Genomic DNA, 24,000 nt, shown 5'->3' with positions numbered 1-24,000 from the left:
TGTGTTTCTTGTCTGACTGAAAGTGTGAGGTTTAAAAGGTTATATCATTTGAGTGTTTGCTTCCAAGCCCTTTATAATGTATAGAAACATTAGCAATGTTTCCATTGTGAGTACTCAGGGTAAAGAGTTTAACAGTACATTTAATAACCTCTTAAAGGGGTTATAACATGTGAATGTTAGCTAAAAGGTTGTTATAGCATGTGAATGTTAGCTAAAAGGTTGTTATAGCATGTGAATGTTAGCTTTAAAGGGGTTATAGCATGTGAATGTTAGCTTAAAAGGGGTTATAGCATGTGAATGTTAGCTTTATAGCATGTGAATGTTAGCTTTAAAGTTGTTATAGCATGTGAATGTTAGTTTTAAAGGGGTTATAACATGTGAATGTTAGCTAAAGGTTGTTATAGCATGTGAATGTTAGCTAAAATGTTGTTATAGCATGTGAATGTTAGCTTTAAAGGGGTTATAGCATGTGAATGTTAGCTTTAAAGGGGTAATAGCATGTGAATGTTAGCTTTAAAGTTGTTATAGCATGTGAATGTTAGCTTTAAAGGGGTTATAACATGTGAATGGTAGCTTAAAAGGGGTTATAGCATGTGAATGTTAGCTCTATAGCATGTGAATGTTAGCTTTAAAGGTGTTATAGCATGTGAACGTTAGCTTTAAAGGGGTTATAGCATGTGAATGTTAGCTTTAAAGGGGTTATAGCATGTGAATGTTAGCTTTAAAGTTGTTATAGCATGTGAATGTTAGCTTTAAAGGGTTATATCATGTGAATGTTAGCTTTAAAGTCATTGTAGCATGTGAATGTTAGCTTTAAAGGGGTTATAGCATGTGAATGTTAGCTTTAAAGGGGTTATAGCATGTGAATGTTAGCTTTAAAGGGGTTATAGCATGTGAATGTTAGCTTTAAAGGGGTTATAGCATGTGAATGTTAGCTTTAAAGGGTTTATATCATGTGAATGTTAGCTTTAAAGGGATTATAGCATGTGAATGTTAGCTTTAAAGGGGTTATAGCATGTGAATGTTATCTTTAAAGGGGTTATAGCATGTGAATGTTAGCTTTAAAGGGGTTATAGCATGTTAATGTTAGCTTTAAAGGGGTTATAGCATGTGAATGTTAGCTTTAAAGGGGTTATAGCATGTGAATGTTAGCTTTAAAGGGGTTATAACATGTGAATGTTAGCTAAAAGGTGGTTATAGCATGTGAATGTTAGCTAAAAGGTTGTTATAGCATGTGAATGTTAGCTTTAAAGGGGTTATAGCATGTGAATGTTAGCTTTAAAGTTGTTATAGCATGTGAATGTTAGCTAAAATGTTGTTATAGCATGTGAATGTTAGCTTTAAAGGGGTTATAGCATGTGAATGTTAGCTTTAAAGGGGTAATAGCATGTGAATGTTAGCTTTAAAGTTGTTATAGCATGTGAATGTTAGCTTTAAAGGTGTTATAGCATGTGAACGTTAGCTTTAAAGGGGTTATAGCATGTGAATGTTAGCTTTAAAGGGGTTATAGCATGTGAATGTTAGCTTTCAAGGGGCTTATAGCATGTGAATGTTAGCTTTAAAGTTGCATACCTTCTCACGTCCTCTTGCCCAAAGGGATATTGTATGTCAAGGCCATGTATGTATGTTTATGACCCGAGCGTGGCAGTAAAGTCCACGCATGCTAAACAAGAAAGACAAATTGACTTAGTGTGTTTCTTGTCTGACTGAAAGTGTGAGGTTTAAAAGGTTATATCATTTGAGTGTTTGCTTCCAAGCCCTTTATAATGTATAGAAACATTAGCAATGTTTCCATTGTGAGTACTCAGGGTAAAGAGTTTAACAGTACATTTAATAACCTCTTAAAGGGGTTATAACATGTGAATGTTAGCTAAAAGGTTGTTATAGCATGTGAATGTTAGCTAAAAGGTTGTTATAGCATGTGAATGTTAGCTTTAAAGGGGTTATAGCATGTGAATGTTAGCTTAAAAGGGGTTATAGCATGTGAATGTTAGCTTTATAGCATGTGAATGTTAGCTTTAAAGTTGTTATAGCATGTGAATGTTAGCTTTAAAGGGGTTATAACATGTGAATGTTAGCTAAAAGGTTGTTATAGCATGTGAATGTTAGCTAAAATGTTGTTATAGCATGTGAATGTTAGCTTTAAAGGGGTTATAGCATGTGAATGTTAGCTTTAAAGGGGTAATAGCATGTGAATGTTAGCTTTAAAGTTGTTATAGCATGTGAATGTTAGCTTTAAAGGGGTTATAACATGTGAATGGTAGCTTAAAAGGGGTTATAGCATGTGAATGTTAGCTCTATAGCATGTGAATGTTAGCTTTAAAGTTGTTATAGCATGTGAATGTTAGCTTTAAAGGTGTTATAGCATGTGAACGTTAGCTTTAAAGGGGTTATAGCATGTGAATGTTAGCTTTAAAGGGGTTATAGCATGTGAATGTTAGCTTTAAAGTTGTTATAGCATGTGAATGTTAGCTTTAAAGGGGTTACATCATGTGAATGTTAGCTTTAAAGTCATTGTAGCATGTGAATGTTAGCTTTAAAGGGGTTATAGCATGTGAATGTTAGCTTTAAAGGGGTTATAGCATGTGAATGTTAGCTTTAAAGGGGTTATAGCATGTGAATGTTAGCTTTAAAGGGGTTATAGCATGTGAATGTTAGCTTTAAAGGGGTTATAGCATGTGAATGTTAGCTTTAAAGGGTTTATATCATGTGAATGTTAGCTTTAAAGGGATTATAGCATTTGAATGTTAGCTTTAAAGGGGTTATAGCATGTGAATGTTAGCTTTAAAGGGGTTATAGCATGTGAATGTTAGCTTTAAAGGGGTTATAGCATGTTAATGTTAGCTTTAAAGGGGTTATAGCATGTGAATGTTAGCTTTAAAGGGGTTATAGCATGTGAATGTTAGCTTTAAAGTTGGATACCTTCTCACGTCCTCTTGCCCAAAGGGATATTGTATGTCAAAGCCATGTATGTATGTTTATGACCCGAGCAGTAAAGCATGTTCACGCATGCTAAACAAGAAAGACAAATTGACTTAGTGTGTTTCTTGTCTGACTGAAAGTGTGAGGTTTAAAAGGTTATATCATTTGAGTGTTTGCTTCCAAGCCCTTTATAATGTATAGAAACATTAGCAATGTTTCCATTGTGAGTACTCAGGGTAAAGAGTTTAACAGTACATTTAATAACCTCTTGGGGATAGTGAGACGCTAGCGTCTCAAGTGGCCAATAGCCTCGGAAAATGCAGAGCGCCTGTCAGGATTTGGCCAGGGTTGTTCCGGGTTTTGGTCACTAGATGCCCCCATTGTGCTTTTTGACCTTATGTTTTTTCCCTTGTTCCCCAGTATTATTTGCACCTGTACCTCGTTTTTCCCCTGATTGTATTTAAACCCTTAGTTTCCCTCAGTTCTGTGCTCTGTGTTTGTATGTTAGCACCCAGCCCTAGTGTTCTGTGTGCTCTTGTCGATTCCGGTGGACGCTCTTGTGGAATTCTGTTTTTTGTTTTTATTTTTGAGTATCTTTTGAAGCTTTTTTGTGCTATATCTACCACCTTGTGGATTTGCCTTTTTGTATTGAAGGACTTCTCTTTTTTACTTTATTAAATACACCGTCTTAAGTACTGCTGTGTCTGCCTCATCTTCTGGGTTCTGCTGACTATTCATGGCTCAGTTGGTTAAGTGACTGTTTCTCACTCCGGAGACCCAGGTTCGTAACCGGGTCCTGACAAAAACACAGAGCCAAAAATGAGCCCAGAGGCAGCCAGTTCCCAGGACCTTTTTGCCATGCTGTCCCACCACCAGGAGACTGTCCAACGCCACGAAGCCGACCTGGTTCAGCAAGAGGCCTTAATGGCTAGACATTCTCATCTTCTGTCGGAGATGCTGACTTCCATTAAGCAAATATCTGATCGTCTTACCCCGGCAACAGTTCCCGTCCCAGTACCTCAGATTCACGTACCCATGGCAGTTAACCCCCTGGCTGAACCTCGTCTTCCACCTCCCCAACGGTTCTCAGGTGATCCAAGTGCTTGTAAAGGGTTTCTCACCCAATGTTCTCTCTCCTTTGAGCTACAACCCTCGTCGTTTCCCACCGACCGGTCTAAGATCGCTTATATCATCACCCTGCTGTCGGAAAAAGCCCTGGCCTGGGCTACTGCTGTGTGGGATGCCCATAGTTCCTGCTGTGCCAGCTACTCTGCCTTTGCTGAGGAATTCAAACGAGTGTTTCAAGGCCCAAGCAGTGGTTCTGACTCAGCCAAACAGCTCCTGACTCTCCACCAAGGTTGGCGCAGCGTGACGGACTATGCTATCCAGTTCCGCACGGTGGCAGCAGCAAGTGGCTGGAACAACGAGGCGCTCACGGTGTGCTTTCTGAAAGGCCTTTCCGACACTATCCAAGCTGAACTGGCCACTCGGGAACCACCGGACAATCTCGAGTCCCTGATCAAGTTGGCCTCACGCATTGACCAGCGTCTGAGAGAGAGAACTCAACCGTAGACCTCTAGCCCCTATCAGTCCCAGCTCCGAGTCCCCACCTTTATCCTCGCTGGCTCCATCGGAACCCATGCAGATTGGACGCATCTCCCAGGCTGAGAGAGACCGCCGGATGAGGGAGTGACGCTGTCTATATTGCGGCAAACCGGGCCATTTCCGTTCCACGTGTCCCGGGCTCCAGGAAACGCTCTGTCCCGTACAGACCGGGGGAACTGTAACTGGGAAACATAACCCCCTCCCATCCGTCCAACTCCCGTCTGCTCATTCCAGTCACCCTCTCCTGGGACAACCACAAGCTTCACCTTCAAGCCTTTGTAGACTCTGGAGCCGCAGGTAACTTCATGGATGGTGTCTGGGCGAAGGAGAATGGCGTTCCCTCTGAACCTCTAAGTGAACCCATGAGGGTCACTACATTGGATGGAAGCCCTTTGGGATCTGGACTTGTCACTCATGTCACTACCTCCTTGCGACTTTCAGTTTCACAACACCAGGAATTGATGAACTTTCATTTGATCTCCTGTTCCGAGTTCCCTCTCGTCCTTGGATACCCCTGACTTCACAGCCATAACCCTCACATCGACTGGTCTGTGGGCACTATCAAGCAGTGGGGTCCTACGTGCCAAGCTACTTGTATTTTCCAGAATTCCCCGAGTTCTACTCCCGAGTCTGTAGAATCCATCGACCTGACCCGAGTTCCCGAGTGTTACCATGACCTCAAACTGGTGTTTAGCAAACAGAGGGCCACCATGCTACCACCCCATAGACCTTACGATTGCCCCATCGACCTGTTTCCGGGCACTTGCCCCCAGGGGTCGGATCTTTTCCCTATCTCCACCCGAACGAGCTGCTATGGATACCTACATCAAGGACGCTCTGGAAGCAGGCCTCATGCGTCCATCCACCTCCCCGGCGGGAGCAGGGTTTTTCTTTGTGGCCAAGAAAGACGGTGGATTACGTCCTTGCATCGACTACCGGGGACTCAATGCCATAACCGTCCGTAACCGTTACCCGCTACCCCTTATGGCCACAGCCTTCGAGCTGCTCCAGGAAGCAGTTGTTTTCACTAAGCTTGACCTGCGGAACGCATACCATCTTGTGCGGATCAGACCTGGTGACGAGTGGAAGACCGCTTTCAACACGCCTACTGGTCACTATGAATACTTGGTGATGCCCTTCGGCCTGACCAACGCCCCAGCGGTGTTCCAAGCACTCATAAACGATGTGCTTAGGGATATGCTTAACATATTTGTGTTCGTTTACTTGGATGACATCCTCATCTTTTCGAGCTCCCTTCAAGAACACACCAAGCATGTCAGACAAGTACTCAAACGCCTCCTGGACAGCCATCTGTACGTTAAGCGGAAAAATGTGAATTCCATTCATCCCGAGTACAATTCCTGGGATTTGTAGTGGAACCCGGTCGAGTCCAAATGGACCCCAGGAAGGTAAGGGCGGTAGCGGATTGGCCCACCCCAAATCCGTTAAGGAAGTTCAGCGTTTCCTGGGCTTCACAAACTTTTACCGCAAGTTCATCAAGAACTTCAGCTTGGTGGCAGCCTCTCTCTCAGCTTTAACCAAGGGTGGCAATGCAAGGTTTTTGTGGGGAAGAGAAGCTGAGACGGCCGTCCAAGGACTCAAGCAGCGCGTTCTCTCTGCTCCCATCCTGATACTACCGACTACGGATGAGCCATTTGTGGTGGCGGTAGACGCATCAGAGGTTGGTGTTGGAGCTGTCCTGTCTCAGAGGGGTGAAGACAAGAAGCTTCATCCGTGCGCTTTCTTCTCACACCGGCTTACCCCGACTGAGAGGAACTACGATGTGGGGGATCGTGAACTCCTAGCGGTTAAGATGGCATTGAAGGAATGGAGACACTGGCTCGAGGGGGCTTCTCACCCGTTTCAAGTGCTTACGGACCACAAAAATCTGGAGTATATCCAGCAGGCGTTATAGCGGTTGAACTCTAGACAAGCTAGATGGTCTCTTTTCTTCAATCGATTCCAGTTTATCCTCACCTATCGGCCCGGGTCGAAGAATCTCAAACCGGATGCCCTGTCCCGAGTCTACGCTCCTGCCATTCGAGATGACACGGACATGCCTGTCCTTCCTGCTGCTAAGATTGTGGCTCCGATCTCGTGGCAAGTTGAGGATACCGTGAGACGTGCTCAAGCTAGCGAACCGGACCCGAAAGGAGGTCCTGCCAATCGGTTGTTTGTCCCCAAGGCAGTGAGGACTCAGGTCCTTCTGTGGGGGCACTCCTCTCGCCTCACCTGTCATCCGGGCGTAGGTCGCACCTTGGAGTTCATCCAGCGTAAGTTCTGGTGGCCTACCATAAGAGAAGACGTTGCCACTTTCGTCAATGCCTGTCCCGTGTGCTGCCAGGGCAAATCTTCTCACCTCTGCCCTCAAGGACTCCTTCACCCTTTACCTGTTCCCCACAGACCCTGGTCCCATATCTCATTGGACTTTATTACTGGACTTCCTCCATCCCATGGCAATACTACTATCCTAGTCATAATCGACAGGTTTTCAAAGGCGGCCAGGTTCGTCCCTCTGACTAAGTTACCTTCTGCCAAGGAAACGGCTGAGTTGGTAATTAATCATGTGTTCCGAGTCTTCGGCATTCCTCAAGATATGGTTTCTGACAGAGGTCCCCAGTTCGCTTCAAGGTTTTGGAAGGCCTTCTGCCAACTCATGGGGGCTTCTGCCAGTCTATCTTCAGGGTACCATCCGGAGTCCAACGGCCAAACAGAGAGGAGGAATCAAGAGCTGGAAACCACCCTCCGATGTATGACTCGTGACAACCCGTCCACATGGTCATCCTTTATTGTTTGGGCAGAATACGCGCACAACACCTTGCGCTCCTCCTCCACTGGTATGTCCCCGCACGAGTGTCAGTTTGGCTATGCTCCTCCATTGTTCCCGGACCAGGAGGCAGAAGTCAGAGTGCCTTCAGCCTTGAAGTTCGTCAGACGCTGTCGGCTTATGTGGAGGAAGACCCGTCTTAATCTTATGCGTTCCTCACAGAGGTACCAACAACAAGCCAACAGACGTCGCCGTCCCGGGCCTACCCTGCGCCCCGGCCAGAGAGTCTGGCTCTCCACAAGAGACTTACCTCTACGGGTGGAGTCTCGCAAGCTGTCCCAAAAATACATCGGTCCCTTCAAGGTTGCCAGGAGAGTTAACCCAGTTTCTTATCGCCTACACTTACCCAGATCCCTTGCTTAATCCCACATTTCACATTTCATTGTTAAAACCTGTTGTTTTTCTCCCCTTGTCCTGGCAGACAGACCTCCCCCTCCGCTTCGTGTCATTGGAGGCCAGCCGGCTTATACCGTCCATCGGATACTGGATTCCCGCCGGGTGCAGCGGTCCTGGCAGTATCTGGTGGACTGGGAAGGCTACGGTCCCGAGGAGCGCTCCTGGGTTCCTGCCAAAGACATCCTGGACCCTGACCTCATTCGTCAGTTCAGGGCCCTCCACCCTGAGAGAGCTGGTAGGAACGTCAGGAGCCGTTCCTAGGGGGATTCTGTCAGGATTTGGCCAGGGTTGTTCCGGGTTTTGGTCACTAGATGCCCCCATTGTGCTTTTTGACCTTATGTTTTTTCCCTTGTTCCCCATTATTATTTGCACCTGTACCTCGTTTTCCCCTGATTGTATTTAAACCCTTAGTTTCCCTCAGTTCTGTGCTCTGTGTTTGTATGTTAGCACCCAGCCCTAGTGTTCTGTGTGCTCTTGTCGATTCCGGTGGACGCTCTTGTGGAATTCTGTTTTTTGTTTTTGTTTTTGAGTATCTTTTGAAGCTTTTTTGTGCTATACCTACCACCTTGTGGATTTGCCTTTTTGTATTGAAGGACTTCTCTTTTTTACTTTATTAAATACACCGTCTTAAGTACTGCTGTGTCTGCCTCATCTTCTGGGTTCTGCTGACTATTCGTGGCTCAGTTGGTTAAGTGACTGTTTCTCATTCCGGAGACCCAGGTTCATAACCGGGTCCTGACAGCGCCAAATTCAAATAAAACGCTATAAAACTCAAACTTTCATTAAATCACACATGCCAATAACTATGCCACTTTGTTTACATACTCATCTCACATGTATATACTGTACTCGATACCATCTACTGTATCTTGCCTATGCTGCTCTGTACCATCACTCATTCATATATCCTTATGTACATATTCTTTATCCCCTTACACTGTGTATAAGACAGTAGATTAGGAATTGTTAGTTAGATTACTTGTTGGTTATTACTGCATTGTCGGAACTAGAAGCACAAGCATTTCGCTACACTCGCATTAACATCTGCTAACCATGTGTATGTGACAAATAAAATTTGATTTGATTTGACATGCAGGATACTCAATTAAAGCTACACTCGTTGTGAATCCAGCCAACATATCAGATTTCTAAAATGCTTTTCGGCGTGAGCATGAGAAGCTATATACTGATAGCATGCACCCACCAGAACCAGTTGTAAACAAAAGAACTATCGTAGCAGGCGCTACACAAAATAAAATATAAAACATGCATTTCCTTTGACGAGCTTCTTTGTTGGTGCTCCAATATGTCCCATATGTCCCATAAACATCACAATTGTTCATTTTTTTCGATTAATTACATCCATGTATACCCAACATGTCCGTTTATAAAGCAGGTTTGATCCGGAAAAAAACAGCTTGCCTAAATACAACGTCACTACAAAACATTTCAAAAGTTGCCTATAAACTTTGCCAAAATATTTCAAACTACTTTTGTAATACAACTTTAGGTATTTTTAAATGTTAATAATCGATCAAATTGTAGACGGGGCAATCTGTATTCAATAGAGCAACTAAACAAAACATGCACCTTTTTCCCTCTTGCGTAACTATCAACAGTGTAACGTTGTTCCAGGATGTGCCTCTTCTTCGTTTCACCAATGATTAATAACTTCAACCTAATTTCAAAGACTGGTGACATCCTGTGGAAGTCGTAGGAACTGTAAAATGGTCGCTATCAAATATCCCTTGGCAAAGACATCAGAGGGAACGGTCAGAGGAAAAAAAACTATTCTGAACAATTTTTCCTTGGGGTTTTGCCTGTTACATAAGTTCTGTTATAGTCACAGACATGATTGAACCAGTTTTAGAAACTTCAGAGTGTTTTCTATCCACACCTACTAATGATATGCTTATAATATAGTAGCAGGAAGTTGAAATTGTGCACACTATTTATCCAAAAGTGGAAATGCTGCCCCCTATCCTTAAAAGGTTTTAACAGTGGGAGTGTTGTAGGGCTGAAGAGTGTGACAATTTTAGAAACTACTTACACAAACTGTCACTTCGGGTCAAGGCTGAATCTTTGCCAAAACGAGCAAATGAGACGAAAAATTCACAAATCTGTCGGCAGCAGACCACATACCGCCAATCTTGTAAAATAGAGCAGCTCATTTTTTGAGAGATAATTAATTGACATAATGATTTCATCATGTAGAAATCATTTTTAGTTGAAAATACAATTTGCAAGTGTGTAACTGAGGAGTTGTGAACATGAAAGAATAATCTGTTGTGTAAACACATTCTCAAACGTGTAACTTAATATTTGTGAGCAATAATTGCATTTGTAGACGTCAATTTTCGCTCGCTCAGACTTTAGGGAGTGCTTAGCGCCCTACCGATTTGTAGATGTGTAAACGGTGATTTCCAGAGAGAGAGATCTTGGAGGTGGGACATGTTTCTTGTCATTAATCAGATGAGGTTTTCATAGACCAGTATACTCTGGTTGGTTGGTGAAAGCTCACATATATTTTGGAAGCTATTGTCCAAGTCATTGTTATGAGGAGTTTATAACTCTAACGTTGTAGTCTGATTCTAGCTACCGAAATCGATTAGGTAAAGTTATTTTTCTCACTGTTTTTAAGCTAGTTAGCTAGCTAGCTTGATTATCTATAGAGCCATAGCCAGCTAGCATGATTCTCTATAGAGCTATAGCTAGCTAGCTTGATTCTCTATAGAGCCCTAGCACCACACTGCCAGTTCTCTGACCTCCTCCCTATAGGCCTACCACTGTTGTGTCGTCAGCAAACTTAATAATGTTTGGCCACGCAGTTGTGGGTGAACAGGGAATACAGGAGGGGACTAAGTATACACCCCTGAGGGGCCCCAGTATTGAGGTTCAGCATGGCAGACGTGTTGTTGCCTACCCTTACCACCTGGGGGCAGCCTGTCAGGAAGTCCAGGATCCAGTTGCAGAGGGAAGCGTTTAGTCCCAGAGTTCTTAGCTTAGTGATGAGCTTCATGGGAACTATGGTGGTGAACTCTGAGCTGTAGTCAATGAACAAATTCTCACATGGGTGTTCCTTTTGTCCAGGTGAGAAAGGGCAGTGTGGAATGTGATTGAGATGGCGTCATCAAACGTGAAAAATAGAAATTTAAAGACTAGAACACCCCCTAGTCACACCCTGACCTAAAACACAATAGAGAACCCCGAGGGGGGCTGCGTGACAGCCACTGACCTCACCAATGTCTGTGTCTTGCTTGTGTTTGATATGCTGTCTAGATAACTTGTCTTATCACACAGTCATCCAAAACAGCTGATTCTCTTGTGCATGCTTCAGTGTTGCTTTCCTCAAAGCGACCATAAAAGGCATTTAGCTAGTCTGGTAGTCACTGGGCAGTTCGCATCTGGGTTTCCTTTTGTAGTGCGTAATAATTTTCAAGCACTGCAATATCCGACGAGCATCAGAGCCGATGTAATAGGATTCGATCTTAATCGTGTATTGACACTTTGCTTATTTTAATGGTTAATTTGAGGGCATAGTGGAATTTCTTATAAACATCCGGATTATTCTCCCGCTCTTTGAAAGCGGAACCTCTAGCCTTTGGCTCGATGTTGATGTTGCCTGTAATCCATTGCTTCTGGATGGGATATGTACGTACAGTCACTGTGGGGATGATGTAGTCGATGTACTTATTGATGAAGCGGATGACTGAGCTGGTTTTACTCCTCAATGCCATTGGATGAATCCTGGAACATATTCCAGTCTGTGCTAGAAAAACAGTCCTGTAGCATAGTGGCATCTGCATCAATACTTCCATATTGAGCGAGTCATTGGATCTTCCTGCTTTAGTTTTTGCTTGTAAGCAGGAATCTGGAGGGTAGAATTATGGTCAGATATGCCAAATGGAGGGCGGGGGAGAGCTTCGGTTGCATCTCTGTATGTTCAGGATTGTTTTTCTCTGGTTGCATTTGACAGGAAAAAAATTGGTAAACTGATTTAAGTGTCCCGGCATTAAAGTCCCCGGCCACTAGGAGCGCCGCTTCTGGGTGAACATGTTCTTCTTTGCTTATGGCCTTATAGAGTTGGTTGAGAGTGGTCGTAGTACCAGTTCCGTTCTGTGGTCTACAGAGCTCTCTTGGTAGTGTGGTCTACAGCTTATCATAAGGTACTCTACCTCAGGCGAGCAATACCTCGAGACTTCTTTAATCTTAGACATCGCGCACCAGCTGTTATTGACAAATAGAAACACACCCCAACCGCTCGTCTCACCAGATGTAGCGTCTCTGTTCTGCTGGGGCATGGAAAATACCTCTAGCTCTATATCTTCGTTCAGCCACATTTTGGTGAAACATAAGATGTAACAGAATTAATGTTTCACTGGTAGGATAATCTTAATTGTAGGTCACAAATTTTATTTTCCAATGATTGTGTCACGCCCTGGTCGAAATATATTATGTTTATTCTTCATTTATTCGGTCAGGGCAGGGTGTGACATGGGTTATTGTGGTGTGTTTTTGTCTTGGGATTTTGTGGGATGTCTAGCGTTAGTCTATGGCTGCCTGAGGCGGTTCTCAATCAGAGTCAGGTGATTATTGTTGTCTCTGATTGGGAACCATATTTAGGCAGCCATATTCTTTGAGTGTTTGGTGGGTGATTGTTCCTGTCTCTGTGTCTTCACCTGATAGGGCTGTTTAGGTTTTCACGTTCCGTTTGTTGCTTTTGTTCATGTTCAGTTATTTCACGTCTGGTCTACTTTCATTCAATAAACATGAGTAACCATCACGCTGCATTTTGGTCCTCTTTCAACAGAAGAAAGCCGTTACAGATTGCATGTTAGCTTGTAGATCGGATCAGTGGGAGTTTACTTGCTTGCCTACGGATTCTCAGAAGGCTGCCCAATCTGGGGCCCCTTTCCTGCGTCTTTTCTTCAGACTAAAACCGTGGATCTGGGCCTGTTCCAGTGAAAGCAGGATATCCTTCTCGTTGGACTCGTTAAAGGAAAATGTTTCTTTCAGTCCGCGTTGAGTAATCGCTGATCTGATGTCCACAAGTTATTTTCATTCATGAGAGACGGTTGCAGCAACATCATGTACACAATAAGTTAAAAAATTTGCTACACAAAATGCAAAAAAATTAACAAAATAGCACAATTATATCTGAAAGTAATGGAGGACTGTCGTTTCTCTTTGCTTATTTGAGCTGCTCTTGCCATAAACGGACTTGGACTTTTACCAAATAGGGCTATCTTCTGTATACCTCCCATACCTTGTCACAACACAACTGATTGGCTCAAATGCGTTAAGAAAGAAAGAAATTTCACAAATGAACTTTTAAGAATGCAAACCTTTCCAGGTGACTACCTTGTGAAGCTGGTTGAGAGAATGCAAAGAGTACACGAAGCTGTCATCAAGGCAAAGGGTGTCTATTTGAAGAATCTCAAATAAAATAAAATTGATTTGTTAAACACTTTATTGGTTACTACATGATTTCATGTGTATTATTTCAGAGTTTGGATGTCTTCACTATTATTCTACAATGTAGAAAATAATAAAAATAAACCCTTGAATGAGTAGTTGTTCTGAAACTTTTGACTTGTAGTGTAGACTTTTGACATTGGCTGCATTCTGTGAATTTGTAGCTATTGCCCTTTGATTAATGTACAACACTATCTAAACCATTTACAATTGTTTGTCACCGCTCCTCTCTAGGTTGCAATCCCCTCCCAGTTAGATGGGGTCAGGCCTCCGTTAGCTCCACAACAACCTGGGGGATGTGAAGATCATCCAGAACTCCCTGGCGGAAGTCAACAATGACTGGAGGCAAAGCATCAACACCATTGACAACCTGACGGAAGTAAAATATGCTGATATGTAACACAGTGTCATGATGTATATGACCCTCCCCATAAATACCTTTCTCCCTTCCCACTCTCTTGACTCTACAGAGGGACTCTTGAATAGCCTTTGTTAAACAGAGATTCTGGGAACATCAGAAGGTGGGGGGGAAATGAACCATATATTATATTTTGTAATCCAACCAGTTGAACGCATGCGTTGGTACTTAATGAATATGATGTCAGTTCGGTTGTCATCTGAGACATTCTCATCAATGATAATGACATATGGAAAGATATCAGATTCACATGGAATTGTTGTGCAATTTAAATGTTTGAATATGAAATTTTTGGGAGGGAATGAAATGTGATTTTAGCTTCTAAAAATGTGAGAATTGGGTTTTCATGAGTGAATTAGGCCCGACTCAGTGGCATGCTCACGTGAAGAGACATTGGTTATAAACTATGAAACACGTCCTCCCTCCCTTCCTATATAAAGCCTTGGTGACAATATAACTTTCTTTTCCAGGTACATTAGGATGACGATCCGATGTCAGAAGGGTTCTGATAATAACTACAGAACGAAGCCAAACTTAATGTGAACTTTGGTTGCGAATGGTATGAACTTTGAACTCTTATTCACTACAGAAGTGATACCTCCTAGCCGTTGAGTTAGCAACAGCAACTGCAAACGTGGGCTAGGAAAGAACAGACAGAGGAGCCCGTCTACCACACAACAACGTTACTACAATGTATCCAATTTACCACCAGAGACATTCTTCAGAGGACAGTAAGATCTCTGTTGGCCAACACAACCAGCATCTACGACCAACCTACTGAAGCGCAGTAAATATTTATTGCATTTTCCTTTTCCAAATGGCCGGTAATTTAGAATGCATAAGATTCTGTATTTACAATAGAGGAGCTGCCTAGATAGAGATAGAGACATAGTGTCACGATCGTCGTAAGAAGCGGACCAAAGCGCAGCATGGTGTGAATGCATCATTTAATAGATGACGAAAAACACGAAGTAAATTGTACAAAAACAATAAACAAATAACGACCGTGTAGCTATCATAAGAACTGTGCTGACACAAGCAACTAACATAGACAATCACCCACAAACAAACAGTGAAACCCAGGCTACCTAAGTATGATTCTCAATCAGAGACAACTAATGACACCTGCCTCTGATTGAGAACCATACTAGGCCGAATCATAGAAATCCCAAAATCATAGAAAAACAAACATAAACTGCCCACCCCAACTCACGCCCTGACCATACTAAATAATGACAAAACAACAGAAATAAAGGTCAGAACGTGACACATATCTGGCCCGATAGAGACATAGCTTCTCCCTTTGTTCCTCAGTCTTCCCGCTCCTTTCATTCAAAACCCCACCCCCTTTCTTTGTGTAACCAGCTGTCATATCTTCAAGGTATGAATCAAGGTATGATTCATTTTGTGTACATGTAATTCTGTGTGATTAGTTAAATAAATAATTAAACCCAATTTTGTATTGCTGATTCAACTTGTTAGCCAGGGTTCGTGAAGATAACCAAGAATTTAAAACTTTCAGATGAGACTGAAATAAGGTGACGATTAATATTGACTGCTATTGATGCAAAATATTACTAGGTCTTTAAGAGTTAATTCGGAAGATAACAGCTCTATAAATATTATTTAGTGGTGCCCCGACTTTCTAGTTAATTACATGATTAGCTCAATCAGGTGATATTAATTATAGAGAAAGTATTTTATAGAATAGCATGTCATATCACTGTCAATCCGGCACAGCCAAAGACACGACAACAGTCAGCTATCCTCAGCTGTGGAGAAACTGAAGAGTATCGTTCAGTTATGTTCACCGTTACAGTGGCTCCTCATTTAAAACGTTGCATCAGGACTCTGTGGTAACAGCATGTTACAGTGGTTCCTCATTTAAAACGTTGCATCAGGATTCTTTGGTAACAACATGTTACAGTGGTTCCTCATTTAAAAAGTTGCATCAGGACTCTGTGGTAACAACATGTTACAGTGGTTCCTCATTTAAAACGTTGCATCAGGATACTGTGGTAACAACATGTTACAGTGGTTCCTCATTTAAAACGTTGCATCAGGACTCTGTGGTAACAACATGTTACAGTGGTTCCTCATTTAAAACGTTGCATCTGGATTCTGTGGTAACAACATGTTACAGTGGTTCCTCATTTAAAACGTTGCATCAGGATTCTGTGGTACGGTACAACATGTTACAGTGGTTCCTCATTTAAAACGTTGCATCAGGATTCTGTGGTAACAACATGTTACAGTGGTTCCTCATTTAAAACGTTGCATCTGGATTCTGTGGTAACAACATGTTACAGTGGTTCCTCATTTAAAACGTTGCATCAGGATTCTGTGGTAACAACATGTTACAGTGGTTCCTCATTTAAAACGTTGCATCAGGATTCTGTGGTAACAACATGTTACAGTGGTTCCTCAGTTTAACCAACTGAGTTGACAGCAGAACTCAGAAGATCAGGCAGACACAGCAGTACTTCGGTGTATTTAATAAAGAAAAAATCCTAAAATACAAAAAATGGCAAATCCAAAAGGTGGTAGGAAAAACACAAAAGACCTCAAAAGAAACTCACCAAAAATAAACAAAAACAAAAAACAGAATACCACAGGAACTTCACCCGGAATCGACAAGAGCACACAGAACACTAGGGCAGGGTGCTAACATACAAACACAGAGCACAGAACTGAGGGAAACAAAGGGTTTAAATACAATCAGGGGAAACGAGACACAGGTGCAAATAATAATGGGGATCAAGGGAAAAACATAGGGACAAAAAGCACAATGGGGACATCTACTGACCAAAACCCGGAACAACCCTGGCCAAATCCTGACAAGTGGTTCCTCATTTAAAACGTTGCATCAGGACTCTGTGGTAACAACATGTTACAGTGGTTCCTCATTTAAAACGTTGCATCAGGATTCTGTGGTAACAACATGTTACAGTGGTTCCTCATTTAAAACGTTGCATCAGGATTCGGTGGTAACAGCATGTTACAGTGGTTCCTCATTTAAAACGTTGCATCAGGATTCTGTGGTAACAACATGTTACAGTGGTTCCTCATTTAAAACGTTGCATCAGGACTCTGTGGTAACAACATGTTACAGTGGTTCCTCATTTAAAACGTTGCATCAGGACTCTGTGGTAACAACATGTTACAGTGGTTCCTCATTTAAAACGTTGCATCAGGATTCTGTGGTAACAGCATGTTACAGTGGTTCCTCATTTAAAACGTTGCATCAGGACTCTGTGGTAACAACATGTTACAGTGGTTCCTCATTTAAAACGTTGCATCAGGACTCTGTGGTAACAACATGTTACAGTGGTTCCTCATTTAAAACGTTGCATCAGGATTCTGGGGTAACAACATGTTACAGTGGTTCCTCATTTAAAACGTTGCATCAGGACTCTGTGGTACAACATGTTACAGTGGTTCCTCATTTAAAACGTTGCATCAGGACTCTGTGGTAACAACATGTTACAGTGGTTCCTCATTTAAAACGTTGCATCAGGACTCTGTGGTAACAACATGTTACAGTGGTTCCTCATTTAAAACGTTGCATCAGGACTCTGTGGTAACAGCATGTTACAGTGGTTCCTCATTTAAAACGTTACATCAGGATTCTGTGGTAACAACATGTTACAGTACATGACGTCATTGTATTTTACGGTCGGTTGACGTCAATGCCGTTAATGCTCCTTGAAACCACCAGGGGGCGTCTTTATGATGCTTGCTAACTTTATGAAGCTCGCTTACTTTCCCATAATCCTACAGAGGTCCATGCGGGCGGACGTTTTGATTGCTATACCCTATGTGAAAGACCATAACAAGTTAATACATTTTTTGTTTACATGAAGCAGCCATAGCCTCAGCTACTGAAGAATAAATACATCTTAAAACATAAATTGTAAAATACACATATTTCAGTTAATTCAGGATCAGGTGGATTCAAGGTTTCTATTGAAATGACATGGAGCTGTAGAACTCAGAGTCCTGCTTACTGTAGCTGTCTTAACATAACTCACATATTGGCCTAAAGGCCTACTTCAATCGATATATATATATATATATTAATAGTTTATGCATGTCTTCACCCCAGACAACACAACTACTTCTCGCCATGTAATTTAGTATGGAGAGCATTTTCACATTGGCAAGATGTCGCCGAGACATCGGCATTAGATCACATTTGCCCTTCAGCCACTGTTTGGATGATGCATTTCAAAGCTGCTAAAATATACTCGCAATAATAAAGAGAAATATATATAATTTACATTTTAGTCATTTAACAGACGAGCGAGTACATACATTTTAATTTAAAAAAAAATCTCCATACTTGTGCCTTGTGGGAATCAAACCCACAAAACTGGTGTTGTAAGCGTCGTGCTCTACATGTGACTATACCAGACAATCAGTGATTTTGTTTGTGGGAAGAGATGATGAACGAAGAGAGAAGATTCAAGTTAACGTGAAGCTTAGTAGGCTATTGCTCGATTTAGAACTGTTAATGTTTCTCATTTTGATGTGACATTGTACAGTTAGAATGTATTTGTGTATTAATATTTATCCTCACTTCCTGTACTTCCTGTACTTCCTGCCTGAGATGTTGGGAGACACTCCGTTAATGATAGAGCTGCTGTAGGGTCACTACAAGTCGATGATCCTGGACTGCTGATGGAATGACCTCATGGCCAAGCAACTGTGGACGCCCTGGGAAAGGCTGGATGCCACAGTGAGAAGTGCTTCCCGACACCTAAAAATGTTCTTCACGTTCTCCCACAACACTGTGTCCATGAAGGTGCAGGTGTTGGCTGCAGAGAACCTGGCGGTCAACAAGACTGCGTCCCTCCTCACATGGGTCCTCAATTAATACTTATAAAAGTCTGTAGTGTCCACTCTGTAACTCATATACAGTGGGGCTAGAAGCAGGTATGGAGAGTGAACATTTAATTTATCACGGACATGGAACAGGACAGGAACAGCGTCAGAACCTGGAAACACAACGACATACGACAGTTCATGCTGAAGCAGTTAACAGAGCTGGGGAACAGACAGGCAGGAGGAAATAACAACAAATAACAAGTGATTGAGTCCAGGTGAGCTCAACGAATCGATGATGCGCGTGACGAGGCAAGCAGGTGTGTGTAATGCTGGGCAGCTTGGCGGCCTCGAGAGCCAGGGAGGGGAGCCGGAGCAGGCGTGACACTGGATGTTTAAATATCTTGTATTTCTCATCTCATATGTAGATAATGTTTTCTGTACTATTTTACTGTATCTTAGTCTGTTCCACTCATCATGACATCACTTGTCCATATGTATATAGTGTTAATTCATTCCTACTTGGATTTGTGTGTATTGGGTTTGTGTTGTGTAATGTGTTAGATATTGCTGCACTGTCAGGACTAGAAGAACAAGCATTTCGCTATACCCACAAGAACAACTGCTAATCACGCATATGTGACCAATAAAATTTGATTTGAAACAAAACCAGCTAGCTAGCTTGAAAATAGTTTGCAAAATAAATTGACCTACTTTATTTCTCTAGCTAGTGACAGACTACAATGTTAAAGTTACAAACTCTTAATAACAATGACAACAGCTCCCAAACATTTTTTTACGAATAAGAAAGAAGCTTGCTACTTTGTGTTAGTGGTAACCTGGCAACGCACGTCATGATTGACAGGGGGTTGCGCCATACAACACTCCCCATGTGAGCTGTCACCAACCAACCAGTGTAGAGTACACTGGTCTATGAAAACGCCATCTGATTGGTTAGAAGAAATGTCCCACCTCCAATAACTCCTTTTCTCTCTCTCTCTCTCTCTCGATCTCTCTCTCTCTCTCTCTTTCCTTGCTTGCAAATCACTGTTTCCACATCTATAAATCTTTTTGTCACAGTCGCTAAAAAACACTGCCAAAAGTCTGAGCGTGCCAAATTGACATGCGCAGGTGTACATATCCAAATATGGCTTGCAAATATTAAGTTACAGGTTTGAGAAACTGATTACAACCACAGATTATTCTTTCACGTTCACATCTGATTGGTTACACGTTTTAGAATGTGTTTACAACTACAAATCACAATGATTTACCTACATAGACACAAACACACATACACACACACACACACACTACACGTTTTAGAATGTGTTTACAACTACAAATCACAATGATTTACCTCCATAGACACGCACACACGCACACACACACACACACACACACACACACACACACACACACACACACACACACACACACACACACACACACACACACACACACACACACACACACACACACACACACACACACACTGCCTATTGGATCAAAGCCATAAAGTCTCTCTCCCCCTTTCCTCTCTCTCTCCCCCTTTCCTCTCTCTCTCCCCTTGTCAATCTCTTTTTCTAGGACATTGTCACGTCTACTCCCTCTCTGGCCTCTAGGTCATCAGGCTGCTGGTTATCCCGCACACCTGTCACCATCGTTTTGTGCACCAGCGCCTCATGACACTCACCTGGACTCCATCACCTCCTTGATTATCTTCCCTCTATCTGTCACTCACCTGGACTCCATCACCTCCTTGATTATCTTCACTCTATCTGTCACTCACCTGGTCTCCATCACCTCCTTGATTATCTTCCCTCTATCTGTCACTCACCTGGTCTCCATCACCTCCTTGATTATCTTCCCTCTATCTGTCACTCACCTGGTCTCCATCACCTCCTTGATTATCTTCCCTCTATCTGTCACTCACCTGGTCTCCATCACCTCCTTGATTATCTTCCCTATATCTGTCACTCACCTGGTCTCCATCACCTCCTTGATTATCTTCCCTCTATCTGTCACTCACCTGGACTCCATCACCTCCTTGATTATCTTCCCTATATCTGTCACTCACCTGGTCTCCATCACCTCCTTGATTATCTTCCCTATATCTGTCACTCACCTGGACTCCATCACCTCCTTGATTATCTTCCCTATATCTGTCACTCACCTGGTCTCCATCACCTCCTTGATTATCTTCCCTGTGTCGGTCCCTCCCCTTGGCTCTTTCCTCAGGTGTTATTGACTCTGGTTTTATATCGGTGCGTTGTTCGTGTTTCGTGTTTATTGTTGTGTTTATTTATAAAAACACTCACTCCCTGTACTTGCTTCCTGATTCTCAGCGCACTCGTTACATAATCTCCAAACAGTCTGAAAAGGCAATAGGACTGAAACCCCATTTATTAGGAAGACTAGAAATACAATATTATGATGCATTAATTAATCATTTTCCATTTTTAAGTCATCTCCAAAATTATTGGCACCCTTGATAAAGATGAGTGAAAATGATACCTTATAAAATATATAATAAAAATACTGAGCTATATTGTATCCTCAGAAAAATAAGTACAATTGCCCAGAGAAAGACATTTCCTTTAACCTCTTGAAACTCTGGGGGCGCAATTTCATTTTTGGATGAAAAACGTTCCCGTTTTAAACAAGATATTTTGTCACAAAAAGATGCTCGACTATGCATATAATAGTTTTGGAAAGAAAACACTCTGAATTTTCCAGAACTGCAAAGATATTGTCTGTGGGTGCCCTAGAACAGGAGCTACAGGCAAAACCAAGATGAAACGGCAACCAGGAAATCAGCAGGATTTTTGAGGCTCCGTTTTCCATTGTCTCCTTATATGGCTGTGAATGCGAGAGGAATGAGCCTGCCCTTTCTGTCGTTTCCCCAAGGTGTCTGCAGCATTGTGACGTATTTGTAGGCCTATCATTGAAAGATTGACCATAAGAGACTACATTTTCCAGGTGTCCGCCCGGTGTCCTCCGTCGAAATTGGTGCGTCATTTTCAGCTGCTGGTATTTTTCCATGCGATTCTGAGGGGAAAGCAGGCTTCCACGAACTGCATATCAATGAAGAGATATGTGAAAAAACACCTTGAGGATTGATTCTAAACAACGTTTGCCATGTTTCGGTCGATATTATGGAGTTAATTCGGAAAAAGTTTGACGTTTTGGTGACTGAATTTTCGGTTCGTTTCAGTAGCCAAATGTGATGTACAAAACGGAGCGTTTTCTCCTACAAAGATTCTTTCAGGAAAAACTGAACATTTGCTATGTAACTGAGAGTCTCCTCATTGAAAACATCCGAAGCTCTTCAAAGGTAAATTATTTTATTTATTTGGTTATCTGGTTTTTGTGAAAATGTTGCGTGCTAAATGCTACGCAAAATGCTAAGCTAGCTTGCAATACTCTTACACAAATTATTGATTTGCTGTGGTTCAAAAGCATATTTTGAAATTCTGAGATGACAGTGTTGTCATTTTATTTGCAATTTTCAGAAATCGTTAACGTTGCGTTATGCTAATGAGCCTGAGGCTTTATTCACGATCCCAGATCCGGGATGGGGAGTATCAAGAGGTTTTAACAAGTAATCATTTTTTTGAGGATCCACAAAGTGAAAGAACTTCAGATTATACAGGAAAGTATTCAATATTCCTTGATTTTTCCCCAAATTTTATTCGGTTATGGCTTTATACTAAAATTGATTAAATTCATCAATCTATTCACAATACCCCATAATGATGATGCAAAAACAGATTTTTAGACATTTTCGCCAATTGAATAAAAAATTAATAACAGAAGAATAACATTTACATAAGTATTCAGACCCTTTACTCAGTACTTTGTTGAAGCACCTTTGGCAGCGATTACAGCCTCCAGTCTTCTTGGGTATGATGCTGCAAGCTTTGCACACCTGTATTTGGGGAGTTTCTCCCATTCTTCTCTGCAGATCCTCTCAAGCTCTGTCAGGTTGGATGGGGAGCGTTGCTGCACAACTATTTTCAGGTCTCTCCAGAGATGTTAGATCGGGTTCAAGTCCGGGCTCTGTCTGGGCCACTCAGGGACATTCAGAGATTTGTCTTGCGTTGGTTTGGCTGTGTGCTTAGGGTCATTGTCCAGTTGGAAGGTGAACCTTCGCCCCAGTCTGAGGTCCTGAGGGCTCTGGATCTGATTTTCATGAAGGATCTCTCTGTACTTTGCTCCGTTTATCTTTGCCTCGATCCTTATTAGTACCCCAGTCCCTGCTGCTGACAAACACCCCCGCAGCATGATGCTGTCACAATCATGCTTCACTGTAGGTGCAAGGTTTCCTCCAGATGTGACGCTTGGCATTCAGGCCAAATAGTTCAATCTTGTTTTTTTCCAGACCAGAGAATCGTGTTTGTCATGATATGAGAGTCCTTTTTTTCTCATGATATTAGGTGCCTTTTGGGAAACTCCAAGTGGGCTGTCATGTGCCTTTTATTGAGGAGTGGCTTCCGTCTGACCACTCTCCATAAAGGCCTGATTGGTGTAGTGTTGCAGAGATGGTTGTCCTAGAATGCTCTCCCATCTCGACAGAGGAACTCTAGAGCTCTGTCAGAGTGACCATCGGGTTCTTGGTTACCTTCCTGACCAAGGCCCTTCTCCCCCGATTGCTCAGTGTGGCCATGGAGCCAGCTCTAAGAAGAATCTTGGTGGTTCAAAACTTATATAAAGAGGTGTGTGCTTTTCCAAACTATGTCCAATCAATTTGAATTTACCACAGGTGGACTCCAGTAAAGTAGCAGAAACATCTCAATGATGATCAATGGAAACAGGATGCACCTGAGCTCAATTTCGAGTCTCATAGCAAAGGGTCTGAATACTTATGTAACTGTTTATTTTTTTTTATAGATTTGCAAACATTTCTAAAAATCTGTTTTCATTTTGTCATTATGGGGTATTGTGGGTAGATTGTTGTGGATTTTTATTTATTTAATCCATTTTAGAATGAACCTGTAACGTAACGAAATGTGGAAAAAGTCAGTTCCTGAAGGCTGTATATAACAATCCAAACAGAGTGTTGAATACTGCATCATCAATTGCATCGTGGGTAGTATTGTGGTGGAAAACGTGGGAATACTTTAGACCTCCCAGATGGGTGAAATCATATTCACATGGATAAATTATTTTTAACTGTATTTTGAATGGATTTTTTAGTTTTTTTTTCTCTAATTCTACACGAATCAAGGAACACACATTATTATGATTAAATGTTTTAAATGCATCTGCGCCAAAAGGCACGGACATGATGAACGGACCGATGGACAAACATAGACATGACATGTAGACGTGACAGAGACCAATGGCAAATTGATTACCTATTGATAGGGCTCAGAGACATAGGCTTTGTCCCCAATGGTACACTCTGCCCAATGAGCTCCGGTCTCATGGGTCTAAAGAGGTCTAAGTGTCTAATTTCAAATCTCGGACAAGACTGCCTTGTGGTTGACTACACTGCTTAGAGTCATGCCTCACAGACACACGCACACAC

Source organism: Oncorhynchus masou, chromosome 18, assembly GCF_036934945.1.
Source record: "Oncorhynchus masou masou isolate Uvic2021 chromosome 18, UVic_Omas_1.1, whole genome shotgun sequence".
Taxonomy (NCBI): Eukaryota; Metazoa; Chordata; class Actinopteri; order Salmoniformes; family Salmonidae; genus Oncorhynchus; species Oncorhynchus masou.
The sequence above is the reverse complement of the archived record's forward strand: the minus strand, read 5'-3'. Positions refer to the sequence as shown.